General features: G+C 37.7%; 1 protein-coding gene and 1 non-coding gene across 2 annotated transcripts in view; both read left to right on the top strand.

Moving 5' to 3' along the window:
* Positions 1–27,036, top strand: part of COL19A1 (collagen type XIX alpha 1 chain) — a 287,102-nt gene that overhangs the window by 71,858 nt on the left and 188,208 nt on the right. The gene's annotated exons all lie outside the window — the stretch shown is intronic.
* On the top strand, positions 24,220–24,336 carry LOC132237840 (small nucleolar RNA SNORA77). The gene has a single exon (XR_009453658.1). It is a non-coding gene; the product is annotated as a small nucleolar RNA SNORA77 (small nucleolar RNA).

The raw sequence follows: 27,036 nt of genomic DNA, 5'->3' as shown, positions 1-27,036 counted from the left end.
CCTCAAATTAGCATAATCTCAAATATTAAATTGCCTTTATTTAGTCTTCTTGATGGTGATCAGTTATTTGCTTCTTCAATAAGTATTTATAGACAGAATGAACATCTGTTATAACTATAAGATAAATTGCATGTCGTAAGCTACTGGATAATTACTTTTCCTCATAGAACTGTGAGGGAGATAATAGAATAGCCATATAAATCATGTAACTGAGGATAATTAAGTGATGACTGTTTTTAAAAATGGATTTCTCTTCTAAAGAATTTCTTAAATATTTTTGCTTTAGGATGACAGTCATTGCAAGACCATGCCTTCAAATAAATGCTTTATTTGCACATATTCCTATTTTATTTCATGGGATTTTACCTGTAAGAATAAGTGAGAATAGACAAGAAAAACAGTTATAGTCTCTATAATTTAAAGTCATCATCTCGCTAAAATCTTAGTTATTTTGATATTTTTATATATAGTTGGTGTTTCTCAGTAATAAATTGATTCTCATAGGCTCTGAGGTATAGAAAAACATTCAAGACATTTGACTGCAAAGATTTCCTTTCTTATTTTTCATACCAATAAACTATTGCCTTTAAAGAGTTGGTTTCACCATAATGTGAAAATATTTATGGAGAATAATTGAGATACCTGGAAGAAATAAAGCATCAAATAGAAAGGACAATACCTTGAATGAGAATTATAATTAAAATTAGAGGCCCGGTGCATGAAATTCATGCATGTGGGAGCGGGGTGCCCCTCAGCCCAGTCTGTACTCTCTCCAATCTGGGACCCCTCAGGGGATGTCTGACTGCCGGTTTAAGTGTTACAATAGAGTAACACTTAATATAATTAAAATGCCAGCTTTTTACTATATACAGTGGGGCCTTGACTTACGAGTTTAATTCGTTCCGAGACCGAACTCGTTAAGGAGCTCGTTAAGGAGCTCATTAACTCAAATTACTCTATCAACTCAATGCAAAAAATCAGCCGAGAGACAGCTCGTATCTCAAAAAACTCATTAGTCGGGACACTCGTAAGTCAAGGCCCCACTGTATATAGATTCTCTTTGTGTAAAATGTATATCTATATATATAATCCTATATAATAAAGAGCTAATATGCCAGTTAGACCAGACAGCAGAACAACCTTCCGGAATGACCTTCTGGAACAACCAGTGGGCAGGGCCGCAGGGCCATGAGGCAGACAGGGCTGTGAGGGCTGAGGCAGCTGGGGCTGTGAGGGCCAAGCCTCTTGCACAAATTTCGTGCATCGGACCTCTAGTAAAATATAAGTAAAACCGGCAGTCAGACATCCCTCTCACAATCTGGGACCACTGGCTCCTAATCGCTTGCCTTCCTGCCTGCCTTATTGCCCCTAACCACTTCTGCCTGCCAGCCTGATCGCCCCCTAACCACTCCTCTGCCAGACTGATTGATGCCTAAGTGCTCCCTTGCTGGCCTGATTGCCCCCAATGGCCCTCCCCTGCCTGCCTGACCGCCCACAACTGCCCTCCCTTGCCACAACCTGCCTCCTCTGCCAGGCCCCACCTCCACTGTGCACGCAGCCATCTTGTGACAGCCATCTTGTGACGACGTTAGGGTGTGATGCGTGAGGGCATGACAACTACCTAGGCCATTATTAGTTTAGGTGGTTTATAGTGAGATGTATGATTCACATCTTATAAGTAAAAATATATGTTCTGCTTTGATTTATCATTTACTACATATCAAATATATGTATATGCATATATATATACGCACACACACATATATACAATGACATATATATATATATATATATATATATATATATATATATATATATATATATATATATATATTTTAGAGGCCCTGTGCACAAATTTTGTACACTCTGGGGTGAGGAAATGGCCCCTCAGCCTGGCCTGCACCCTCTTGCAGTCCGGGAGCCCTTGGGGGATATCCAACTGCCACGGAGGCTGGAGAGGCTCCCGCCACCACCACTGCACCTGTCAGCCATGAGCCCGGCTTCTGGCTGAGCAGCACTCCCCCTGTGGGAGTGCACTGACCACCAGGGGGCAGCTCCTGCATTGAGTGTCTGCCTCCTGGTGGTCAGTGTGCGTCATAGTCTTTCTGCCATTTGGTCGATTTGCATATTAATGTGTTCAGGGTTACACACTATGTATTCTGATTTTAACCATATGTATTTTTTATAAGATAAATAATTGAGGTTGTCTTTTTGTTTCTAGATTATTAACTTTTTGTTTCTAGATTAGTTAAACAAAGAAAATAAGTAAAGCACTCACTTTTGTGTGACACCAGCATGAGATTCTTGGACTGCTTACAGCATAACTTGTTTTCTGAAAAAACTAATTTGAATTTCAATTTTTGGTAGAAAACTTAGTATATAATTAGTATAAGACCTACCTTTCTTCTTTAATTACCTTGTTGTGGCCTTTACTGTGTTTAAAATTTGACTGCTTTGCAGATTCATAGATACAGAGATCAGACTGATGGTTGCCAGAGGGAAGGGGCACTGGGGGCTAGGTGAAAAAGATGAAGGGATTAAGAAGTACAAATTGGTAATCACAAAATAGCCATGAGGCTGTGAATATAGTAAATAATACTTTAATAACTATGTATGGTGCCAGGTGGGCACTTGAAATAGCAGGGGGACCACTCTGTGAAGTGTATGATTGTCTAACCACTATTCTGTACTACACCTGAAACTAATACAAAATAATAGTGAACGTAAACTGTAATTGGAAAAGAAAGGGGGATTATTTTGAATGACAAAATTCACTAGTTACAAAATGAAATAATTCAGATGGCTGCTGATCCAAAAAGAATTATATTAACTGTCAAAATACTATGTGATGATTTTCAGGTGTCCTTTCTGTAGTCCATTATAACCAAGTTGAGAAATCTGCAGCTTTTCATTATGGTTCAAAAACTAGGCCTCAGGCCAGTTTAACTCTTATGTCAGAGTAAGTGGTTCCTCCGTGTGTTGAGCATGCTGTCCTTAGTCCATGGAACTGGAACAAGGATAGAGGACTTTACTTGAAAGTATATTCCTCAGTCGATAGCAACATATAACAGAACAGAAGCTCATATAGTACCTGAGCAAACACACCCAGCCAAGTCAGTTCTCAAGTAAAAATTACTTGAAGGGGTGGTTCATTCTCTCAAAATTTAGTTACTTATGCTGACAGGAATCTCCTAGAACACAGCTATTTTCAGGTTTATCACGGTCTGGTTTATCATTCAGGTGTATAGGAACGATCCCATTCTACTGCCCCATACCTGGCTCGCTAAGTCAGGTGATCATTGCTCATTCATCCTTCTACTCTAACAGCATCGTTCACATGGCAGGAGGAATGGGGTCTATATCCTGGCTGAGGGACAGTCCCACAGCTGAGGTCTAGATTCTGACTTCTCTGCTTCCATAGGAATTATCTTAAACACCCCTGCTTGTTGAGGGGGCGGGGTAGGGGGGGAGGTTTCCTTAGGTCATGTCAGTATTTTTGTAGGTATTGTGTGGGCAACTGCTAGTAGTGAACTAAATGGGGTCTATTCTTGGGTAGCAGCTATCTCCTGATGTCAGCCTTCCTGGCAGTGATGTAGTCAAACTCTTGTTATATGACCAAATGTAAATGCATGAACTAAGCTCTGAACATCACATTAGAAAAGGGCCATTTAGCAGGGGTCATGGAAATGATCATCATTTCTAAACCCTGAGGCCAAGTTTTTACTTTAGATCTTTACGAAAATAGGAATATTACTTAGTTACATTTATGAGAAAAAGAAGCAAATAAAAAGCAGATGTAAACCTACTTTATTACAACAGTCAAAATTTTTAAGTAATTGATTTAAATCATATGATTTTGTTTGCTTTTAAAATAGTCATTTTTCTGTTGTCATTCAAGCCCTGACAAACTTCAAGTTTAAAAACTAATTTCTTCAGTGTTAAGTGGGATTCCATTAAACTTTATTGTTAAATATCATTAGATCATGAGAAAGAAACAAGTGGCAACTGTTACTTATGCCACACTTTTCCTGAAATTTTCCCTACAATTTCTAGCTAAACTGTTGTTGATTTTAGTTCATTCAGTAGTGATATCTAAGTGTACATAGGCACATGTAGTAGCAAAATCTCACAGCAAAATAGCAGGAAAAGGATTCAGTGCTGCTGCTCTATAGTAATCACTTGACTAGAAACCAAAATTAGTGATAAAGCCATAAAATAGATACGTAAGGACATTTTCTAGTAAGCATTTTCCATTCCTCCTATCGCATCTTCAAAAGCAACCATCAAAGGCAGAAAGCTACACAACATACATAAAATCAACACTAAGTTGCTTTTTGTTTTAAGTATTAACAATGTATCAGCACCTGAGACACAACCAATGTTAGAAATTGAGACTATTTTTATACTAGTCCCACAAATACATGATTTTGCCTGCCAGTAAATCATTAAATATTGCCCATTAGCATTAAATTAGATTATAGTCCATCAGACAATTAATAGTAATCATTTGGTACTAGAAACAACAGTTATGACTTCAAATAAATCAAGTGCTTTTACACTGGAATATATTTTTACTTATTTATATGTTCATTTTTCATTCAGGAGTTGTTATATCAATTGCACATAGAACTTGAATTGAGAATTTGAAAAGATCACTGTGACATTTTGGCCATTTAAAATTTGTTAGAGAAGGAGAAAAAGCCCAAGTGAGTAAATATATGCATAAATTAATCTTCAGACCATTCTGGGGGCAGGATATAAGTCATTCTGCAGGGAACACACATGTCTGCTTCCTCAAATACAACTCCAAAAAGAGCCTGGACTTGACAGTTTGGTTGTAGATTGATTCTCATGGAATACATGGATTTATATAGTCCTGTATTCCATTCTCATCTATCTCTGTCATGATAGTTGTGTGAATCTGGACATTTTCTGTGCTTTCTTTACCTTAGTCTCCTTTTATATAAAATAAACATAACTCCTACCTCACAGTATTGTTGTAAGAGTTAAATATTGGTTCGAGTCGATTTCTGGGTTCTCTATTCTATTCCATTGATCTATATGTCTGTTCTTGTGCCAGTACCAGGCAGTTTTGAGAACAGTGGCTTTGTAATACAGCTTGATAAGCTGGTATTGAGATCCCACCTACTTTGTTCTTCTTTCTCAGGATTGCTGCAGCTATTCGGGGTCTTTTTTTATTCCAGATGGATTTTTGGAGAGTTCGTTCTAGGTCTGTGAAATATGCCTTTGGGATTTTAATGGGGAGTGTGTTGAATTTATAGATAGCTTTGGGTAGTATGGACATTTTAATGATGTTGATTCTACCAATCCATGAACATGGTATGTTCTTCCATCTGTTTGTGTCTTTCTCTATCTTTTTTTTCAACGACCTATAGTTTTCTGAGTAGAGGTCTTTTACCTCTTTAGTTAAGTTTACTCCTAGGTAATTTTTTTGGTGTGATGGTAAATGGGATTGCTTTTTTAGTCTCTTTTGACCAGTGATCCCACTTCTAGGAATATATCCCAAGAAACCAGAAACACCAATCAGAAAGGATAGATGCATCCCTATATTCATAGCAGCACAATTCACCATAGCTAAGATTTGGAAACAGCCTAAGCGCCCATCAACAGATAAATGGATTAGAAAACTGTGGTACATCTACACAATGGAATACTACGCTGCTGTAAAAAAGAAGGAATTCTTACCATTTGCAACAGCATGGATGGAACTGGAGAGCATTATGCTAAGTGAACTAAGCCAGTCAATGAAAGAAAAATACCACATGATCTGACTCATTTATGGATAATAAAGACCATTATAAACTGATGAACAAAAATAGATACAGAGGCAGAGCAGCATCAAACAGACTGTCAAACTACAGCGGGAAGGCCAAGGAGGGTTGAGGGGTGGGGGTAGGCGATCAACCAAAGGACTTGTATGCATGCATATAAGCATAACCAATGGACACAAGACACTGGGGGGTAGGGGAGGCTGGGGGAAGGTTAAGGGGGAAAAAAAGGAGACATATGTACTACTCTTTGTAATATTTTAAGCAATAAAAAAGCTAAATAATACCTATAAATTAAAAGTGTTTATAAATGTTAATATCCCCAACAGCCAAAATATGAAAACGTAAATATTGATATCATGAGGAAAATAAGTTTTATATAGTTATGTCTAATTTTTTATTTGCTAATATTACTTCCTAATTTTCTTTCTAAATAAGTTAAACAAGAGACAAGAGAATGTATTAGTTAGCTACTGGTTTGTAACAAATCACCCCAAAATACAGTGGCTAAAAACAATATTCATTTACCTAGCTGATGATTCTGTAGATTGGCAATTTAGACTGGCCTTAATTCAGTGATTCTTGGGTCTCAGCCAATCTTATTCAGTTTGCTTATATATCTCTTCTCAGCTGGCAGGTTGGCTGAGAGTGGCTTGTCTAGGTTGGCTTCTGATAGATAACGTGTCTCCTCATCCTCCTACAGTATCTGGTTCTTGATCTCAAGATAAAGGCAAGCAGAAACATATAAGACAAGCAGAAGTATATAAGGCCTCTAGAGGACCCCAGCTCAGAACTAGCATCCCATCACCTGTGCCACATCTAGTTGGCTAGAACAAATCCCAAATCCAGCCCAGATCTAAGGAGTAGGAAAATAGATGCCACCTCTTGATGATATGTACAACAAGATTGCAAGGATACATGAAGGGGTGAAAAATGAAACTACTTTTGTAATAAATTGAACACAAATGAGATAAATTTTTTTATTTTAGTATAACAAACGCCAGAGTGAAAAGGTTGAGTAGATTTAGCTATTAGAATATTTATCCTTAAAGCTAAAGGAGTTCATCACCACCAAACCAGTATTATATGAAATGCTGAAAGGTAATCTTTAAGAAGAGGAAGAAGAAGAAAAAGGTAAAGATACAAATTATGAACAACAAACATGCATCTATCAACAAGTGAATCTAAGAATCAAGTGAATAAATAATCTGGTGATCATAATAGATTCAGGGACATAGAAAGGGGATGGACTGACTATTCTTGGGGGGGAAAGGGGTGTGGGAGATGCGGGAAGAGACTGGACAAAAATCATGCACCTATGGATGAGGACAGTGGGTGGGGAGTGAGGGCAGAGGGTGGGACAGGAACTGGGAGGAGGGGAGTTATGGGGGGAAAAAGAGGAACAAATGTAATAATCTGAACAATAAAGATTTAATTAAAAACAAACAAACAAACAAAAAAGAATATTTATCCTTATTCTTCTCCCATGATTTGCAGTGTAATTCTTAAAATTATGTTTACATAGTGGGACTTGGAGACTGTGTCAAAGGTACTTTTCTCTTTAAAATGGTAGAGATTCTTTGTATGTAATAGGAAAATATTATAGAAAAATGAAATTGTTAATTGGAATGGGAGTAGGGAAATATATCAAATAATTAAACCAATAAATGATTTAGTACTTTTACACAGTCTTCTGAGCTTATTGAATTTAGCTAATGTAAAACAGAGAGTACAACTGGAAAAAGCAGGTGGTCAGAGTTGAGATGTATTTTTAGGATTTCACTATTAAAACTTTCTTGGCAATTATGACTTGTATTTGAAACTAATGCAAGAATGTTAACTACTGTTATAAATATAGCACTTTCCCATCATCACTGTAGACACATCACATTATTTACTATGAATTCTCTCTTGGTTCACCTTGTAGAATTCTACTGAACAAAAGCATGTTATGCAATTGTTTCATTTACCCTAGTTATAAATAAAATTTCTACAACTTTTAGGAAGGGCTTACTTGTTTAATTGACAGCTGACTTGAAAACTGAAGAGAACAGATGGAGTAGAATAATAACTATGATTTAAAAAATCACAGAAATTTATCTGTGACCAATGCCAATTGGTATGGGAGTAACCATGCCAACTTTTAATTAGCCATGGTAGCAGGAAATTGGGCAGTGTAATGGTGTTCCCATAGCCAAACAAGAGGCTTAATGTTAGTCATTACTGATTGTGTGCCTTTTTAAAAAAATTCTTTATAGGGCTAGTGAATAACTGTAGATGATGTAAAATAGGCTTTTACTGAATCTTTAATAGTGGTTATAGAAAAAATGAAGTGTTAAAAAAAGAGGCATAAAACAAAGGAGAATAATCATCAAGGGCTTTAATATTTCATAAGTGTTAAATTTTCTTTTCAAGTATTATCTACACTAATAAAAGAGAAACATGGTAATTGGCGTACGACCGCTACCCTTTTCATTGGCTAATCAGTGAGATATGCAAATTAACTGTCAGCCAAGATGGCGGCCGGCAGCCAGGCAGCTTGAAACTAACATGAGGCTTGCTTGCTTCAGTGACGGAGGAAACCAACATTCCCTGCCTGCCGCTGCAGGCCTCTGAGCCTGCAGTTTGAACATTGTAACAAATACCGCCAGACTTTAGCCAGCAGGATTGCAACATTGTATGCAAAGACCAGAAACCTACTTTCAGGAGCGGAGGCCTAAGAGCTGGAGCCAAGCCTCAAAGCTAAAGCTGGCCCAGAATAAAAAAAGAAAAAAAAAAAGGAGCAGTTGGGAGCTTCAGTCACCCCCAGCCTGAAAACAGCCCTAAGCCCCTCACCCAGGCTGGCCAGGCACCCCAGTGGGGACCCCCACCCTGATCCAGGACACCCTTCAGGGCAAACCAGCCGGCCCCCACCCGTGAACCAGGCCTCTACCCTATATAGTAAAAGGGTAATATGCCTCCCAGCACCGGGATCAGCGGAACCGCGAGGCCTCGCGGCACCGGGATCAGCGTGACAGGGGGCAGCGACCAAACCCCCCTGATCGGCCCTGCTCTGTGTGTGACAGGGTGCGGCACCCCAACCCCCCCCCTCACGGGCCCTGCTCTGTGTGTGATGGGGTAGAGCCATAACCTCCCCATCGGTCCTGCCCTGAGTGTGAGAGTGGCGGCGTCCCAACCCCATGATTGGCCCTGCTCTGTGGGTGATAGAGGGCGGTGCCCCAACCCACTGATCCGCCCTGCTCTGTGTGTGACAGGGGACGGTGCCCCAACTCCCCTATCGGCCCTACTCTGTGAGTGACAGGGGGGAGCTCCCCAACCCCCTGATGGGCCCTGCTCTGTGTATGACAGGGGGAGCTCCCCAACCCCCTGATTGACCCTGCTCTGTGCATGACAGGGTACGGAGCCCCAACACCCCTGATGGGCCCTGCTATGTGCGTGACAGGGGGCGGCGCCCCAACCCCCTGATTGGCCCTGCTCTGTGCGTGACGGGGTGGCACCGCAACCTCCCCATTGACCCTGCCTTGAGTGTGACAGGGGGCGGTGCCCCAACCCCAATCGTCCCTACCCTGAGCGTGACTGAGGGTGGCATTGCAACCTCCCAATCCGCCCTGCTCTGTGCATGACAGGGGGCGGCGCCCCAACTCCCCAATCGGCCCTGCTCTGAGCCCAACCAGGGGCTGCACCTAGGGATTGGGCCTTCCCTCTGCCACCCTGGAGCAGGCCTAAGCCAGCAGGTCGTTATCTCCCGAGGGGTCCCAGACTATGAGAGGGCACAGGCCGGGCTGAGGGACCCCCCTTCCCCTCGAGTGCACAAATTTTTGTGCACCGGGCCTCTAGTTTTTAATAAATACAGAATATTTCTCTATATGGGTATGTTATATTTTATTTAACCATTCCATTGTTGGAAATTTAAGTCTTTCCTAGTTGTTGTATTTTCAATTTTGTTTGTTTTAGCTAATACATATAATGCAGAATTGGCATACTTTGGCAAACATCTTTGAACACATCTCTTGTTCTTCCTTTAAATTAGATTTCAGGAATTAGAATCATTGGGTTGATAATTATGAAAATTTTTTTAAGATACTTGATACATATATTCAAATTAACTTTCCTGAAAGGTTTTGTGTGTGTGTGTTTTGTAAATCAGTTTACACTTTTATGAGTGGTTGCATCTTTATTCTACCCTAACCTATATAAGTATTGCATTTTTAAATGTTTACCAATTTTTTAATCAATAAATATTATTCTATTTAACTTTTTATTTCTTTATATCTTTCATTCCCTTAACTATATCACATTAAACATTTACACACATGCACAACTCAGATAATAATCTTATGTCATTTGAATTATAAATATTATTCCCATCTTAAGGTTTGCTTTTATTACTTATTGTATATTAATATATAGGAATTCTACTTGGGTCTTTTTAAAAAATCTCCTTAACTACCTCTAGGTTTTCAATTTCTATGCTTTAAGAAATCAATCAGTTTAATATTCGCTCTCATTTTCTCCTAATTTTGTTTTTATATATTTTAACCCTTGCTTCAATCTAAAACTTATTTTGGTGACTAATTTAAGATGAAAATGAAAATCAACTTTTCCCTCAGTTCTGTGTCTTATAATAATTTCCTTAAACATTTGTTCATGATGCTTTCTTTATTATATGCTAATTATTATGTACTAAGATTATTTTGGGGGATATGTATTCTCTCTGTTGGTTACTATATTGACACCACATTATTTTACTTTAGCCTTTAAAACATGTTTTAATATCTAGCACTGGAACTTCTCTTCTTTTCAAATGTTTCCTTGCATGTTTTTACTCATTTATAGTACAACTTGCTAGACATTTACTAGTATACTGTATTTGGATAGTTACCCACTTTAACTTCCAACTGGGAATAATATGATACCTATTGGCTTTGTGTAAAACACATCACGCAAAGGATTCTAATCAGTGTCTAGCACATAGTAATATGCTAAGTTCTTGCTCTTATTTTTGTCTTTCTTATGAATTTAGTATCAGTTCACCCAGTTCCAAAATATGAATAGCATTGTTACTTTGGTTTATGTTAAATATACATATTGATTCAGGATGTAGCAGAGCATGCTTGAGCCTCAGAGGGGTTGGAATCAGGAACTAAAAAAGCTCTTAAGAACCTAAATCAAGCATGTCAAACTCAAAGGCTAACATGGGCCAGATAAACAAGGTTTAGGGTTATGTGGGCCGCAAAAAACCAAAAGCTTCAAATTTCATAGAAACATTGGTTTATTTTGATAGAGACATGCTGAAAACAAAGGGTTGAAATAAATGAGTAACCATTAACATAAAATAATAGAACATTTTCATAAAAATTAATATTTTTTCTTGAACATTAACTTACCAGACACTGAATAACTGCACAAATTAATAAGTGTAATGCAAATAAACCTATTTTTCTTGTTCTCTGAAAACAAAATATTTCCTGTTGCGCACATCAAACAAGTCAGTCCAAGACTAATGACGTGGCAATCGGCTGCTAGAATATTCGCTGCTAGTATTAGTGAGAGAAATGATGCGCCTGCTCGTAAGGGAAATGAATGCGACATGATTATAGTAATCAGTCATTGGCGAACGTTATAGTTCGTTATTAATTATGTATAACAGGATAGTGTAAAAATTAAGTTACAAAATTTTTATTAAAATGTTTCTTACATACCCTTATATTGGCTGGGCCGCAAAAAAATTCATTGTAGGCAGCATGCAGCCAACAGGCTGTGAGTTTGACATGCTTGACCTAGACAAGTGATGGTGAACCTATGAACCTAAATCATTTTTTTGGTTGATTTTTCTTTGTTAAATGGCATTTAAATATATAAAATAAATATCAAAAATATAAGTCTTTGTTTTACTATGGTTGCAAATATCAAAAAATTTCTATATGTGACAAGGCACCAGAGTTAAGTTAGGGTTTTTCAAAATGCTGGCACGCCGAGCTCAAAAGGTTCGCCATCACTGACCTAGACAGTTCTGCATTCTCTTTTCTTTGTCTGAATGATTTCTCTTCTCTGGGAAACTGCTCTGTTCTTTTGTTTGTCTTACAATCTGACTTTATTTGCTGATGCGTAAGCTTAGTATTAAAGGACCACTCTAAAATGGCAGCCTTGTCCCTCAGTTTACATAACTTTATTAAATCCAGGGCTAATAAAAACTGTGGTGACTGGGTCTCATGTCCCCATCATGAATATAGATAATCTAATTGACTCACCTCTGGTCTGATCACCTGTGTCTACAAACCCTTGCAGCCAACTCAGCTGAATTACAGACAGTGTATGGGATTTTTAAGATGGGGCATGGGGTGAGAAGAAAATAATAGGCAGTCATAGGACTGTGAGTATTGCTTATATATGGAAAAGCTCTTGATTTTTGTTAAGTACCTGGTGCATTTACTCAATTTCTTGTTGGCTCTATTTGTTAATTTTATTAATTCTGTAAGTTTTTTAGTTGAAAGCAATGGGATATATATGATATGTATTATAGGAAATACACATATAGTAATTTTGGCTTCTTCATTCCAATTATTTTAATTTTCTCTATGTTTTATGTCTTACTGTGGATTGGTGAAAGATGCAGGATAGAAAGGGTCAATGTAGGGTGACTATTTAGGAGACCTCTACAGTAGTCAAGCAAGAGATGATTGCAGTTTTGGTGGAGATGGAAAGAAATACACAGATTTGAGATATAATTTGGAGATAGTATCAACTGAGTTTGGTGATTTGGGGATGAGAGAGAAAGTGGTGATAGGGATTATTGTCACATTTCTGGCCAACATGCTTTGGAGGAGGAACAAATTTGGATAGGGGTTTATACCACAAATTTGAGAGGCTTGTAATGCATCTCATTAGATCTAAATTGGAGTTCAGAGAAAAGTTTGTACTGCAGTTACAAGTGGGGGTAGTCAGCATTTAGCCATGGGAGTGGATGAGATTGCATAAGGAGAGGTTGGAAGTAGAATAGAGCCCATGACTGTGAGTAGAGAAACTTACATTCTGAAGTTGAGTAGAGGAGGGAGAAGAGTATGGAAGAGAGGCATCTGGAGAAGTATAAGGAAAACAAGTAGAATGTGTTGCCAAGAAGAAGAAAATATTTAAGAAAGTGAGTGTTTAAATGTTCAAAACATTACATAAAAGTCAAATAAAGTAATAATATCAATTGTCACTATAGGTCATTGATGACTTTGGCAAAGGTAATTTCACTGGAATAATGAGGGTAAATGCCAATTTATAATTTGTTGAAAAGTAAATTTCAAATGAGAGCATTCAGAACACTCTCTCAAAAGCTGGCTATGGCCTTGGCTAGATAGCTCAGTTGGTTAGAGTATTGATCCAAATACACCAAGGTTGTTGGTTCAAGCTCCAGTAGGGCACATACAAGAATCAACCAATGAATGCATAAATAAGTGGAACAACAAATTGATGTTTTTTTCAAATCTCTCATATATATATATATATATATAACTGGCTGTGAAGAGGGCAAAAGCAGTAGAACAGAAGTTGGTAGGGATATGGATTATTGAAGAAAACTTTAATACACCAGTGTCCAAAGCAGTCATGAGGCCCTTGATAAGGAAATATTCTTGATCAAGAAAAAGAAAAGTTCAGACCAAGCTGACTTAGAGAGTCACAAATGTCTTATACTTCCTAAGGAATGTCATACTAATGTCAATAATAACATTATATTAAGTTATTCCAATTAAAATCAACAATATGACAAAGGTGTCACCATTAATATTATTGAACAATATTCTGTCCATAAGTTTTATGTCCAAATTATAGTTTAAATCTATCCATTTCTCTCCATCTCCCCCTGTTAGAGTAAAAGCTTCATGAGACCAGCAACCATATGTGTCTGTTTATACCTTTTTCTCTAGCAACCAGCATAATGCATAGCACATAGAAGAATTCAATTAATTAATCCCATACTGGAGGAGAGCAGTGTAGACAAGGTTAAGTAGTGTTTCTTTTCTGCCTCCTGAAATACTTGATAATTATTGTTTTGATTCATTTGATTCAGTATCAACCCTACTTTTTGAGATTCCTGCTATTGAATTTATGAAGTAGAGTTAGAGATCAAAATTAACTTTATAGCTATGGCCCTTGGAATTGTGTTTCAAAAATGACAATACATAAAACATTAATATATTTAGTAATATACTAAAACTAGGGGCCCAGTGCATGAATTCATGCACCTTAAAAGGAACTGTGGGCCGTGAGGCTGCGGTGGGCACAGGGTTGGGTCTCAGCCCATCCTCCGCACCCCCACCCAGTGCCTCCGGCTGCGGCCCCTGGTCCCCTGTCTGCCGGCAGCCCTGCTCCTGCTGCTTCTGCTCCCACACGCTGATGGCGCTGGCCCACTTGTACCCGGGTGCGAGCAGCAGCTACTGCCCAAGCGCCCCTCAGGAGCAGCGGGAGGTGGAGAAGCCCTCAGGGGTGATTGGGTGGCAGCCGCTGCTCACACCCACTGCTCACACCCGCTGATGGCACTGAGCAGTCAGGGCCGGTGCTAGGCACCAGCAGCAGGTGTGAGCGGCAGCTCCAGCGCCAGTAGCAGGTGTGAGCACTGGGCAGGACTGTGGCACATGGGAGCAAAGACTTTCCAGTAACCACCAGAGGCTTGCTGGATGACAGCGACCGGCACCCTGCTTTGGTCTGGCACCCCCGCTCACCTGCTCCACCAATCTGCCGCAGACAATGCCCGCCATGTTCCACGCACACCCCTTGGTGGTCAGCACACATCATAGCAAACAGTTGTTCAGTTGTTCTGCCTTTTGGTCTATTTGCATATTAGCCTTTTATTATATAGGATGTGAAGAGACCAGAACAGTTAGCATATTTTGATTTTTCATTATCTGTGAAACACAGTGCCAAACAGGTGCTATTTAGTTCCTGATTCAATAAAATAAAATAATGCAGTTCTCTTAATACCAGCTATTATGGTATCTTTCTAAGTAGCAGTAGGGTTAAAGGTTGTCTATTGATTGTTTCCTAATTTTTAGTTGCAATTATAGTAGAATTTTGGAACCCCTGACCATAGTGACCTTAGGTTGGTTTTGTTAAGGAAATTTATTCAGTCACTATTTTATGTAATCTAGGGACAAAGAAATGGAAATTTGGGGGCACACAATGAGAGTTTAGTAGACAATCATTATATAATGATTAAGACTGCTTTTGATAGCTTCTCATTAATTAGTGTTGAATATTCTAAAAGAGTAGTTTATAATTTGCTTCTTTATTTTTTCAAATATTTATTTCAGAGAGAAAGGGAGAGGGAGAGATAAAAACATCAATGGTGAGAGAGAATCATTGACTGGCTGCCTTCTGCACGCCCCCCGCCAGGGACTAAGCCTGCAACCATGAGCATGTGCCCTGCCCCTGCCCAGGAATCTAACGATGACCTCCTAGCTCATAGGTCAAACACTGAGCTACAATGGCCGGGCTTGCTTTTATTTTGATCTTTATTCCAATTATCCTGTTTCTTCACTTCAGGCTCTAGCATTCTCTCATATTTCTACTCCTATGTTGTAGTCCATCTTTCCCCCTTTTCCAGGGTCTATCTATGCCATAGACTCAACTTCCTCCACGATCCCCAGGCTCTGCTTTCCTCAGCTTCTCCTTCATCTTCCCACCCCCACAGTTTTCTTTTCCACCTGTCTTGCTTTCATCCCACCCATGCCTGATTCTCTTTTCAGGTTACTAGTACATTCTATTTTTATTTCAGGAAGCTCTGAGAAAGGAAGAGAAATTTTTTTTATATTTTATTGATTTTTTTACAGGGAGGCAGAGAGAGGGATAGAGAGTTAGAAACATCAATGAAAGAGAAACATTGATCAGCTGCCTCTTACACACCCCCTACTGGGGATGTGCCCGCAACCAAGGTACGTGCACTTGGCCAGAATCGAACCTGGGACCTTTCAGTCCACAGGCTGACGCTCTATCCACTGAGCCAAACCGGTGAGGGCAGAAGAGAATTTTTCATATAAATAAATGAATTAATGAACAGCTGACTCGAGTGATTTTTGTAATCAATTAAATTAAGAGTAAGGTAAAGGCAACTCTCCATTTGGTAGTAGATTTTAATGTATAAAAATGTTTTAAAATTTTAATGAAATGGATTTTTAAATTAATCTAGCAACTGCTTGTGCTCAGCATAACCATCAAATATTCATCATTGCCGGTTTTCACTAAATCTCAGTTAATATATTTGATTAACTAAAACTTTGTAGGAGCTGCATTCCAGATGGTAGGATGATAATTAATTCAACATCACCGAATATTAGATGACAGGTGCATTTTTATTTAGAAGCCACTGGCATGTGGACTTCTTTCACATTCAATGTAAAAGCAATTCACTGTATAGTAATTGCTGAACACGTGTGTCCCACCAGACTTAAATAGCAGAATTCCACTGCACAGAAAAACAGAGGTGTTGGTGCAGCTGCTCTTCTAAGTGGATGTTGTGCAATGACTGTGTGACAAGTTCTCATCTGGGCTTATGACCGTCTATTGCTTTGTAGTTTAATTTCTTACAGAAATTATTCTTGGTTCTTATTTTTCCTCGTTAATCTTCACAATCCCCTTTAAGCCATATAACTAATTCCCCCCTCAATGATCTGTTCTAATAGCAGTCAAGGATGAATGAGACAAGATACAGAAAGCCATTCACATTTGGTTTGTCTTTTCTACATTTCTCCTTGTTGTTCTTCATGTTCTGCCAATAATTATACCAGGAGATAAAAAATAAAGACAAAATGTTAAACATTAATGCTTTGGGCAAATGTTTTGTGGAATGTTATTTTAAGTACCTGCACTTGTCCAGCCCTGGGAAGGAGTGTGGCAATGCAGATGGCTTCACCCACTGGCTGTGTTCCAGGGATTCTCTGATAGTGATCCTTCCTCCACTTAAGGTTTACTTGTGTGTACAGATGATTCATGGAATTGACGTCTTGGTAAAAATCAAAGGGCTGAGTCACACAGTAGCACCCAGTAGGCTCTGGTCAAATCAAGGGTCCTTACTTAGGTAAGAGGGAACTTAGGAGGTAATCCACTCTGACTCTCTTGGTATTTATCTTTTGACAGGTGGTCATCTAGGCTCTGCTTATTAAGGCTAATAGCAACTATTCTAAGTTCTTTATTTTAAGCCAAAATCTATCCAAAGCCCGTTATTTTGCACAATTTATCTCAGTTATAACCCTTTAGAAGAATGCATTCTCAGATTATTTCTTTTTCCAAGTGACTGACAACCTTTTGGAGAACTGGTGATAGCTAATGTGTTCTTCTAAACCATGTTAGAATCCCAGGTTTTTCCACTGTGCTCCTTGGATTCTGGTTTATAGATCCTTATATTCCTCACAGCCTTAATCTCATGATACTATAGCTCATCAGTGTCCTGTTACTGTGATGTTCATACGTATACAGAGTTCTTCTAGTGTGTTTTGAGCAGGGAATAAATGAGTGAAGGAACTGGGATTTAGTAGAGCTGAGTCCTAATCCTGGCTCCACCTCCAACTGATTGCAAGAACTCCCCTGAAAAAGGAGGCTATATTACCTCTAGAATCATAAATGTTTAGAGCTAGAATGACTCTCAGTACATAAAGGGCCTCTACTACTGTCAGACATTTGTTTTCTTGAATTAAAATGTAAGCATTTATATGTGCCAATTTTTATTTTGGGGTTTTAGCCTCATGTTTCTACTTGTCAACTTTTAACTCTTTATTCTGACATCTGTTGCACTATTCACTGTTCTCAGCTTTGTTATAGCCATGAATTTTGTATAGATAAGTTCTGGGTCTTTGTGAACAACTGATATAAATATTGAATAAGACAAAGCTCTGTGACACACCACTGCACTCCTCTTTCTAGGTGACAACTAAACCTGAATGAAGTTAAAATAAATATTTTTATTTAACCATTTACTCACTTCACTGCAGCTTAACCCACATTTATCCAACACATCTTAAGAACTTTTATTAAATGTCTAACTGAAGTAAATAAACCAATCTCATAACATTTGCATAATTTTTGTTTTTCTAATGTGATATACCCTCTTCATAATCATATTCTTTACTAATAGCTTTGTATAATAAGTAATTCTAGAATTTTGCCAGCGATCAATACCCAACTTACTCATTACTCATGTATAATTTTTAATTGAGAAAATATGACTGGATTTTGGCTTTTCCTTCTCCAGAATCTCAGAAATTTATGTCCTCTCCTCTCTTAATGTTTGTCTTTGTCTCAAGGGTGGTTATCTAGAATCAGTGAATTTTAAATAGCCTTCACTTTATTTTCAAAGTAGTTTGATGCCAACCATAACCCAACATGATATTGATATTTTTTTCAAACCTTATGCCAGGTTTTAGAACACAGTTGTTTGTTCAGTCATCCATTTATTTGATCACTTACTACCTACTGTATACTATGTTCAGTACAAGGTTAACAGAGATGAAAGAGACAGAATATTCTTCTGAAGAGCATGCACGAACTGTCCAATGGTTGATAAAGGATGCTGTGAGAAGAAAGAGGAGGGGGTGCTTAACTCTGCCTGGCGGAGGGAAGTTAATTCGGTAAGGATTCATTAGTGAATCTTGAAGGATAAGTAGTTCTCCAGTACAAGGAAGAAGCAAATAGAATAATTCATTCAAAGGCACAGAGAGAGACAAACTACAGGATGTATAGAGAACCAGAGGGGGTATATTGTGAACCAAAATGAAAAGCAGTGACCACCAGAGGAACAAAGGAAAAGAACTTTTAAAAACCCGACTGAAGCACAGCTTCGGGTAGAGCGCTCAGCCAGAAGAATTGCCAGGAAATAACATCAAGAGGTTCCCTCTGAGAGTTCAGCTGATGGCATGTTTAGCTCACTCACCCCGAAGGGGCACCACATTATGGTAGGGAACTTTTATATTTCTGGAAGAATATTCCTGCTAGAAGATGCATGTGAAGTCTCCAGACAAAAGATTAGAGAGACTGATGTCCCTTTAAAAGACTCATGCTGGCTTAAAGAGACTTTAGGTAAGCTTTTTGCTTGGCATTTCCCAGGAATTTCTGAAGCTCTCTATTTTCTTTATTCTTGCCATTTATAAAACTGAAAGTTTTAGTGTAAGAGGGTAAATGGATTTGACTTCTATTCTGCTAGTTAAGATCCTAAGGCAACTTAATCTAAAGTATTTTATCCCTTGTTTGATTGAAGAAAGAAAAGAAAAAGCATGAAATTACCCAAAGTTTTAGCATTTGATTATAAAGTATAAGTTGTGAATTTCTGGCTTTACCTTCTAATAAATAGTCATATTTACCAAAGAACCCCACATTTTACTGATGTTAAATTCCAATAATTGACTAGCCAGGTGTCAATTATTGGAATTTCTTATGATCCCCACCTCCTCAAATTGTCAGAAGAATTCTCCGGGATTCTATATGTATTACCTTTGATCAGTGTGTGAGTTAACATAAAGTCTTGCCGCTGTCATTTCCTTTTTTGGTTCTTGAGAAGAGGATTAGAAATTTCATGTATAATTTGAGTTGGCATCTATAGCTTTGCTATATCTTCATTCCTTTAGGTTGATGGCTTCTCATATCTGTATATATATATATATGTATATATATATATATATATATATATATAGAGAGAGAGAGAGAGAGAGAGAGAATTATTTATCCAATAGATAGTTATTTTGTATGTTTATGAAATATTTTTAAAAATGTATGATTCCTTGGAACAAATTAAGTTAAAAAAGCAGACATTTTGCAGGACATATTTCTGGATATAAATAATAATAGAGAAACCAAGAAAAGAAGAAAAGCACTTCTAAATATAACCTTTAAATTAAAGAGTAAGTAGAAAGAGAAATTAATGAAAAATAAAAAGCATCTATAATAATATAAGCATAATCTATAATAATAAAAGCATAATATGCTAATTAGACCAGACACCCTTTCGGGCAACCTTCCAGACAAAGCCAGGGCCTGCCGGTGGCTGGAGGAAAGCCCAGGTCCCAGGTGCCAAAGGAAAACCGGTGCCAGCAGCGCGGGAAAGAAGGCCTACCCTTGCATGAATTTCATGCATCAGGCCTCTAGTGGAATATAAAAAAGCTACACTCTCTAAGTTCATCCATGTTGTTGCAAATGGCAGGATTTCATTTTTTTGTTGTTGAGTAATATTCCACTGTATATATACAATGGACACTTAGGTTGCTTCCATATCTTGGCTATTGCAAATAATGCTGCATAAATGTTAAAAAACTAAAACTAATATTAGTTTCAGGAAATAAATTTTTATCTTATACAATAATAAAAAGAGCTACAAATATAGCAAAATAAAATACTAGAAGGGAATTAGTAAATATAATCACTAAAATCAATGAAACAAATTTTTACACTGTAAAAAAGATAAACAAATCTAAAAACTGGTTTAATAAAATTACCAATAAAATAAATGAATAAAATTCAGTTAAGGAAATAGAAAAAAATGAGAAGAATTAGAATAATAAATAAATTTATAAATATAAATTTGAACACAGATAGTGTATGAACTAAAAGAATTCTGAGAGACTACTTCATGTACTTCTAAATAAACAAATTAGACAACTTGGAAAAATAGATGATTTCCTAAAAAAAAAGCCTGGCTGGTGTGGCTCAATGGTTGAGCATCAACCTATGCACCAGGTGGCCACTTGTGTGCTTGATCTATAATAGGGGGTGTGCAGGAGGCAGCCGATTAATGATTCTCTCTCATCACTGATGTTTCTCTCTCCTTCTCCCTTCCTCTCTCAGAAATCAATAAGAACATATTTAAATATATATATATATATAGACAGCTTCAAAGAAGTCAGCAAAGTTTTAATATCAAATCTAATAAGAAATAAAGTGAAAGCTATAACTAAATTTACTTATGAATATAAATATACTAGAGGCCCAGTACAGGAAATTTGTGCACGAGTAGGGTCCCGGGGCCTGACCAGTAATCAGGGCCATTCACGGCCTTCCTTCCCCCAGCTGCCAGCTGCTGGCTGGGGCCTTCCTCCCCGGCTGCTGGCTGCCAGCTGGGGCCTTTCTTCATTCCACGCCACCCCCTGGTGGTCAGCGCATTTCATAGCCAGTGGTTGAACTCCCGCAGGGACAATTTGCATATTAGCCTTTTATAATATAGGATATTTTTACATATAAAATATTATCAAATAGGAATTAACAACTCAGCAAAAGAAAGATCAAACAGGATTTTACTAGGAAGTCAAGGGTGATTTAAGTTAAGAAGTTATATCAACATAATACATTATATCAACCAATTGAAGTATAAAACTTACATGACTATATAGATAGATACCAAAGAGTTTGTTAATATGCAATAATCAAATTTCAAAGTAAAGTAGGAATTAGTGAAATATTTTACTGAAGTCCAAGAGCAAATATTCTAAATAAAGGGGAGAGGGGAACTAGTTTAAAAATTAAACAACCAAATTAAGACCCAAGGAGGTAAAATTGATATCACCAGAGCTTCACAAGAAAATTAAATATCTTATATGCATTGAAAAAAAGAGTAAACCTATCCCTGTTTACATAAATCTGATTGTATAGATAGAAAACCTAAGAGACTTTGGTAGGAAACTTTTTTTAATTGATAAAACTTTTTTTAATTGATGATTTGGGTAATTGGTTAGACACCAGAGATATATTGAAAAAACAGAAGATTTATACCTAGAGGTATAAATGGGAAATTTCCTATTAAAAGTAGTACAAGTAATAAGAAGTTTGTGAAAATTTTAATAAGAAACATGATATCTACAAAGAAAATCAAAGAATTTGAAATAAGATTAAATGAACATAAATATCATTTTCTTAAAAATTACAATATAAAAGTTCATTAATTCAAAATTAACATGTAGATTTAAAGCAATACAAGTAGGTATTCTAACATGTTTTAAAATTTATTTTGAAGTTGGATAAAATTACTTAAAGTTTATGTGGACAAATAAATACCTGAAAATAGTCAAAATTTTAAGAAAGAACAATAGTAAAGTTGGACTTGCTTTACCAGGCACCATAACAGTCTATAAACTCATGGCAATAACACAGATATTGTATCATTTAGTACAAATATAGGTAGAACAAAAACGAGAATCTAGAAATTCATCACAGAATTTGAGAATTTAATTTAATAAAATTTTGTATTTTAATTCAGTGGAAAGGATGGATTATTCCATACACTAGAGACTCGGTGCATGAAATTTGTGCACTCAATGGCAGGGGGGGTGGGGTGGTCCTTCAGCCTGTCCTGTGCCTTTTCACAGTCTGGGAGCCCCACAATCAACCCCCCAAAAGAGGTGGGCCCCACCCACTTGGCCAGGGCTCCTCTATGGATCGCCCCCATAGAGGGAAGACCTGCCCACCCACCACGGCCCGCTGGTCAGTGTCCTGGGCCTACCTTTTGGGGCATTCGTGGAGCTCCCCAATTGATCAGTCACCCCACTCACTGATGGCCTGGGCCTCCCTCTACAAGGCAATCATGGGGCGATGGCCGGGCCCCCAACCAATCGCATCTCACCCGCCTTGGCTGGCCTTGCGCCAGTGGGTGTTATAGCATGGTTATCTGGAAGGTTGTCCAGACAGCCGTTCTGCTATTCAGTTGTTTGGTCAATTTGCATATTGCCATTTTATTATTATAAGTGTGCTGGCTCTACTGACTGTATCTATATGAAAAATGTATTCTATAGAAAAATGAATTCAAGAGGGATGAAGGAATTATGTAAAACTCAAAACAAAGTATATATTTTGCATATGCACAAGCTAGGGGGAACGGTATACCTAATCAAGACTTTTAACTCAGGGACTATAGAGTAAAATAAAAGACAGTTGTATTAGACATATAAAAATTAAACATTTCAATGGTAAGGGACTATTACAAACATTACCTTTTTTTCATATGAGACTAATAATTTTCTTCACTTTAAAGATGGAATTAATGCAAATGAAGGAATCAAATGTTTTGTGCATGTTACTAATTTTACTGAGTTAATTTAAGGGCTTCATTTAAGAGCTGGTTGTATTTAAGAGAAAATTTTTTTATTAGGTTTAATTTGGGTGGGTACAGGTCTCTCTACTTGTAGTTGGGGTCCACACATAAAGTATACCTGAAACTATGTCTTTGAGATGAGACATAGTTCCTTGGGCATTAGAAGACTTGAAAATGAACTGCTCGCTATTGAAATTTTGATAGTACAAAGTTAGAAGTATTTAACCTGAGTTTTGTTGTGTGGGTTGGTTTTGGAATCTTGAGCTTAATGATTCCACTTGTTTAAGTTAGCTAGGTTTTGACTTTATATTGGAAGAGACTCTAAATGAGTTAATGGAGAGTGACTAATGCCAAACAGAGAGGCATTAGATTACAGGGGTGGGCAAACTTTTTGACTCGAGGGCCACAATGGGTTCTTAAACTGGACCGGAGGGCCGGAACAAAAGCATGGATGGAGTGTGTGTGTGAACTAATATAAATTCAAAGTAAGCATCATTACATAAAAGGGTACGGTCTTTTTTTTCAATAGTTTTATTCATTTCAAACGGGCCGGATGCGGCCCGCAGGCCGTAGTTTGCCCACGGCTGCATTAGAATCATTTTCTACTTTTTCCTCTCAATAGAAACACCCTTTCTGCCATCCAGAGGCCCCTGGTCCAGTGGGGCTTTCAGCACCATTAGAAGAGGAGACAGAGGGTGAGGGGAGACAGAGGCTTTGCATGTAGATCTGTCGGAGACAGAGCTTAACCTCTTGAACCTTATCATAGAGGGGGAGAGCAGAGACGTGGGTCCTGGAACCCTTCACCATTACTGAACATCCTCAAAAGTTCCTTCATCATCTATTTCTTTGTACACAAAACTGTAAAAATGTCTCTTACTTCAAAAACTTTACTCAGAAAAGTGTCTCTCTCTCCTGAGTGTCTTTGAAAGTTTAGGCCATTTAAAAATGTGTAGTATTAATTTTACTGTGTTAATAGTCATTATGGTTCAGTAGTGTGTATAATATATATCAGGAGACATCTTAAAAAGCATATTATCATAAAATGCATATTAAAGGGCTTTCCACCTACATAAATTGAATTTAATAGATTATAGCAACTACAATGGGCCCATTAGGATCTTTGGAAAACACAGTTTAGGGCCTTGTTAAAACATACATTTTCTTCATGTTGTATTCCACTTAGAGAGTTTGCTCTGGTAACCTAGGGCTTGGGTATGTTTGTTTTACTTAGTTAAGAAAAATAAAAATAGGAAAGTATTTTTTTTTTTTTTCAGTAAGACACTCTACGAAGGCAGAAAGAAAGAAACTTTTAAATTTAATTACATTGCTTTTTGTTTCAAAGAGTATATATAGAAAGTGTCATTTAAAAGTACTATCTGTCATGCAGACCCACTCTGCACCTGGATGCAGTCCCAGGCAGATGCTTTTTCCGTCTGCCACAGAAACAGCCCAGGATACTGTGACCTGTCAAGGGTGATGCAGCTGCCCAGGAACACAGGAAAAAAAATAACAATAATAATAATAATCCATCTGTAAAAGTGTTTAGTGACACAGATTACTGTGTATAAAAAAAATCCTCCTTTCATGTTTCAGAAGAGTGAGGGTAGGTGTGTTTCAGTTTAAGCTGAGGTTATTCATTGTTACTTATCAATGGATATACTTTCATGAAAGGCATTGAGCATAGATTAATTATATCCAGTGTTTTCCATAATGTGGTCTACAGACCAACTACATCAGAATCTCCTGGGTGTTTAGCAATGCCTGTTTCTCCTAAGTCCATAGATCTACTTGAGAAGAAGTCTAGGCATGTGCAGTGAAATTTGTATTTTAATGAACTCCCTTAGAGATTCTTGCACAACAACTGAGATTTGAAAGAAGTGGTTATCTTAATCTACAAACCCAACCACTTAATGTAGTCCACACCCAGAGTCTTATCTAGACTGAAATCTGCTAGCTGGGTGTGTAGTCTGACTGCAGAGTATGGCTATAACTCCTTAAACAGTCTTCCAGGAACACTTATTTTGAAACCAGTCCTGATCTGTACTACCCACGTTGGATTTACATGAGAAGCCACTGAGCTTTGTGGGCCTAATGCCAAGTCTCCCAATTCTAACTTTGTAGTAGCAGTTTTAAAATGTGTAGAGTAGAGATTTGAGCACAAGTTGTTTATTGGAAATCCTCTCCTCTTGCTAGGACTTTGGCTGTTTTAAAAAAAATCATTTTGGTGGTTCAAAATCAAAAGGTACCACCCCAGATGTGACTACCTATGGCCTATGGATGAACTCCGTGATTATAACAAACTCTAATCTAACTGCACCACTAGCTATACCAACACAAAAGACAGCAAAACCAAAACCCTTTGTCATGTTATTTCTCATTCTATAGCAGCGGTTCTCAACCTGTGGGTCGCGACCCCTTCGGTGGTCGAACGACCCTTTCACAGGGGTCACCTAAGACCATCCTGCATATCAGATATTTACATTGCGATTCATAACAGTAGCAAAATTACAGTTATAAAGTAGCAACGAAAATAATTTTATGGTTGGGTCACAACATGAGGAACTGTATTTAAAGGGCCAGAAGGTTGAGAACCACTGTTCTATAGTCTTCCTCAAAAATGGAATTATGAAAAAGTGGAATTCTATTATTAACTAATAACCCTATCTCTACATTTATCTCCCTGTTTTCTTTCATTGTAGTGGTATAAACAGTTGCACCTTTTGTGTATCTGTGGCACAGATACAAGGCTACATTGAAGGAAAATTCATTTGCTACTGAGAAGCATCAACTAGGATGGTTGAAAAAAAAGTAAAACAAATCTCACACTGCTGGCTTAAAGTCCTTAAAAGAATTGCCTGGTTACTTGCTTCACAATGAGCAAATCATCTACGTTCTTGTGATGTATTCTAAAAGTTAAAGCCATAAGCACTGCCATTTGTATCATGGCTCTTCCATTTACTGGCTGCTAAGACTTGGACCTGAAAGAGGGCCTCCCAGCTGTGTTTAACAGCCCTGTGGGTTTGGTTCTTGATTGTTGATAAGGATTCCCAGCTGTGCATACTTAGCAGCTCTCTGATTAATATTCTTCCTCCTGCTGTAGAGAACCCCTACTGAATAGAGTTGTTAATACCCTACAAAATCCAGGCAAATAGTGGGCTTTCTCAGCCCAAGGTTGCAGTAAATGGAAAATGTGAAAAGTTTGAAATGAAGTATGAACTTCAAGTTTTGACATGGGAGGAATAAACCAAGAAAAAAAAGATAATTATTTGGATCCTTAAAGCTTTTAGACTAAATATTCTGACTCATATGGGTTCTGCAAAAGACAGCGATGCTTTGCTATTTGCCTTGCTGTAAGAAACAGATCTTTATTTTAGTTTTTAAGAAAAATTTAAACTTAAATTAGAAATTATTTAAAAGTGCAGCATTGTTACAGTTTTCTTTCCCTATTCCTATGGTTTCATTCTCAATTAACTACAGCCTTATTTATATCAGTGGTTTATTATGTTAGAGGCAAATAAAAACTTATGTGTCATTTTCTCTACTCCTCTTATTAGTTAGACTTGACTAACAATTCAATAGTGAATTGTGACACTATCACTATTGAGAAATATAGGCCAGAAAATAAAGATGCCTCCATCTAAAATAGAATTACATGTCTGAATTATCTGAAAAGGGCCTTTAGTCCTCCACTACAAGCTTGCTTTTGAGATTTGTCCTTTCCCTATTAGTTGGTTCCCAGATGGGACAGTAAGAAATCAAACCATTCTCACTACTAATAAATAAATGCCGTACTGGGATCATTTGGGAGATCAAAACACTGTTATGAAAAGATTGTTAGCACCTCATATTTCTTCATGAATCAGACAAGAGAGTTTATTGAATTCTGTGCTAAAGGAATGGAAAATAATAGAAGACAACATTCATGTATCTTAAAAAGACTCAAAACACTGTTAGAGACTCCAGCCAAACTACCTTCCCTTTTTCCTTCAGCAGTCTCAACTAGTCTTATCAGTTCAACAACCATCACCTCTCAGTCCCAAATCTACACCCTACACCTGAGTTCTCTCCAGGTTTCAGTCCACTTTACCCTTTTATCTACTAGACCTGTCTTCTTGGATGGCTTATTTCATTTAGTTCAGTGTATTCAAAACAAAATCATTCCTCTTTTCTCTCACATCTGCTCCTCTTTCTGCATTTTGC

Source organism: Myotis daubentonii, chromosome 6, assembly GCF_963259705.1.
Source record: "Myotis daubentonii chromosome 6, mMyoDau2.1, whole genome shotgun sequence".
Lineage (NCBI taxonomy): Eukaryota > Metazoa > Chordata > Mammalia > Chiroptera > Vespertilionidae > Myotis > Myotis daubentonii.
Note: the sequence above shows the minus strand (reverse complement) of the source record. Positions and strands in the feature narration are given on the sequence as shown.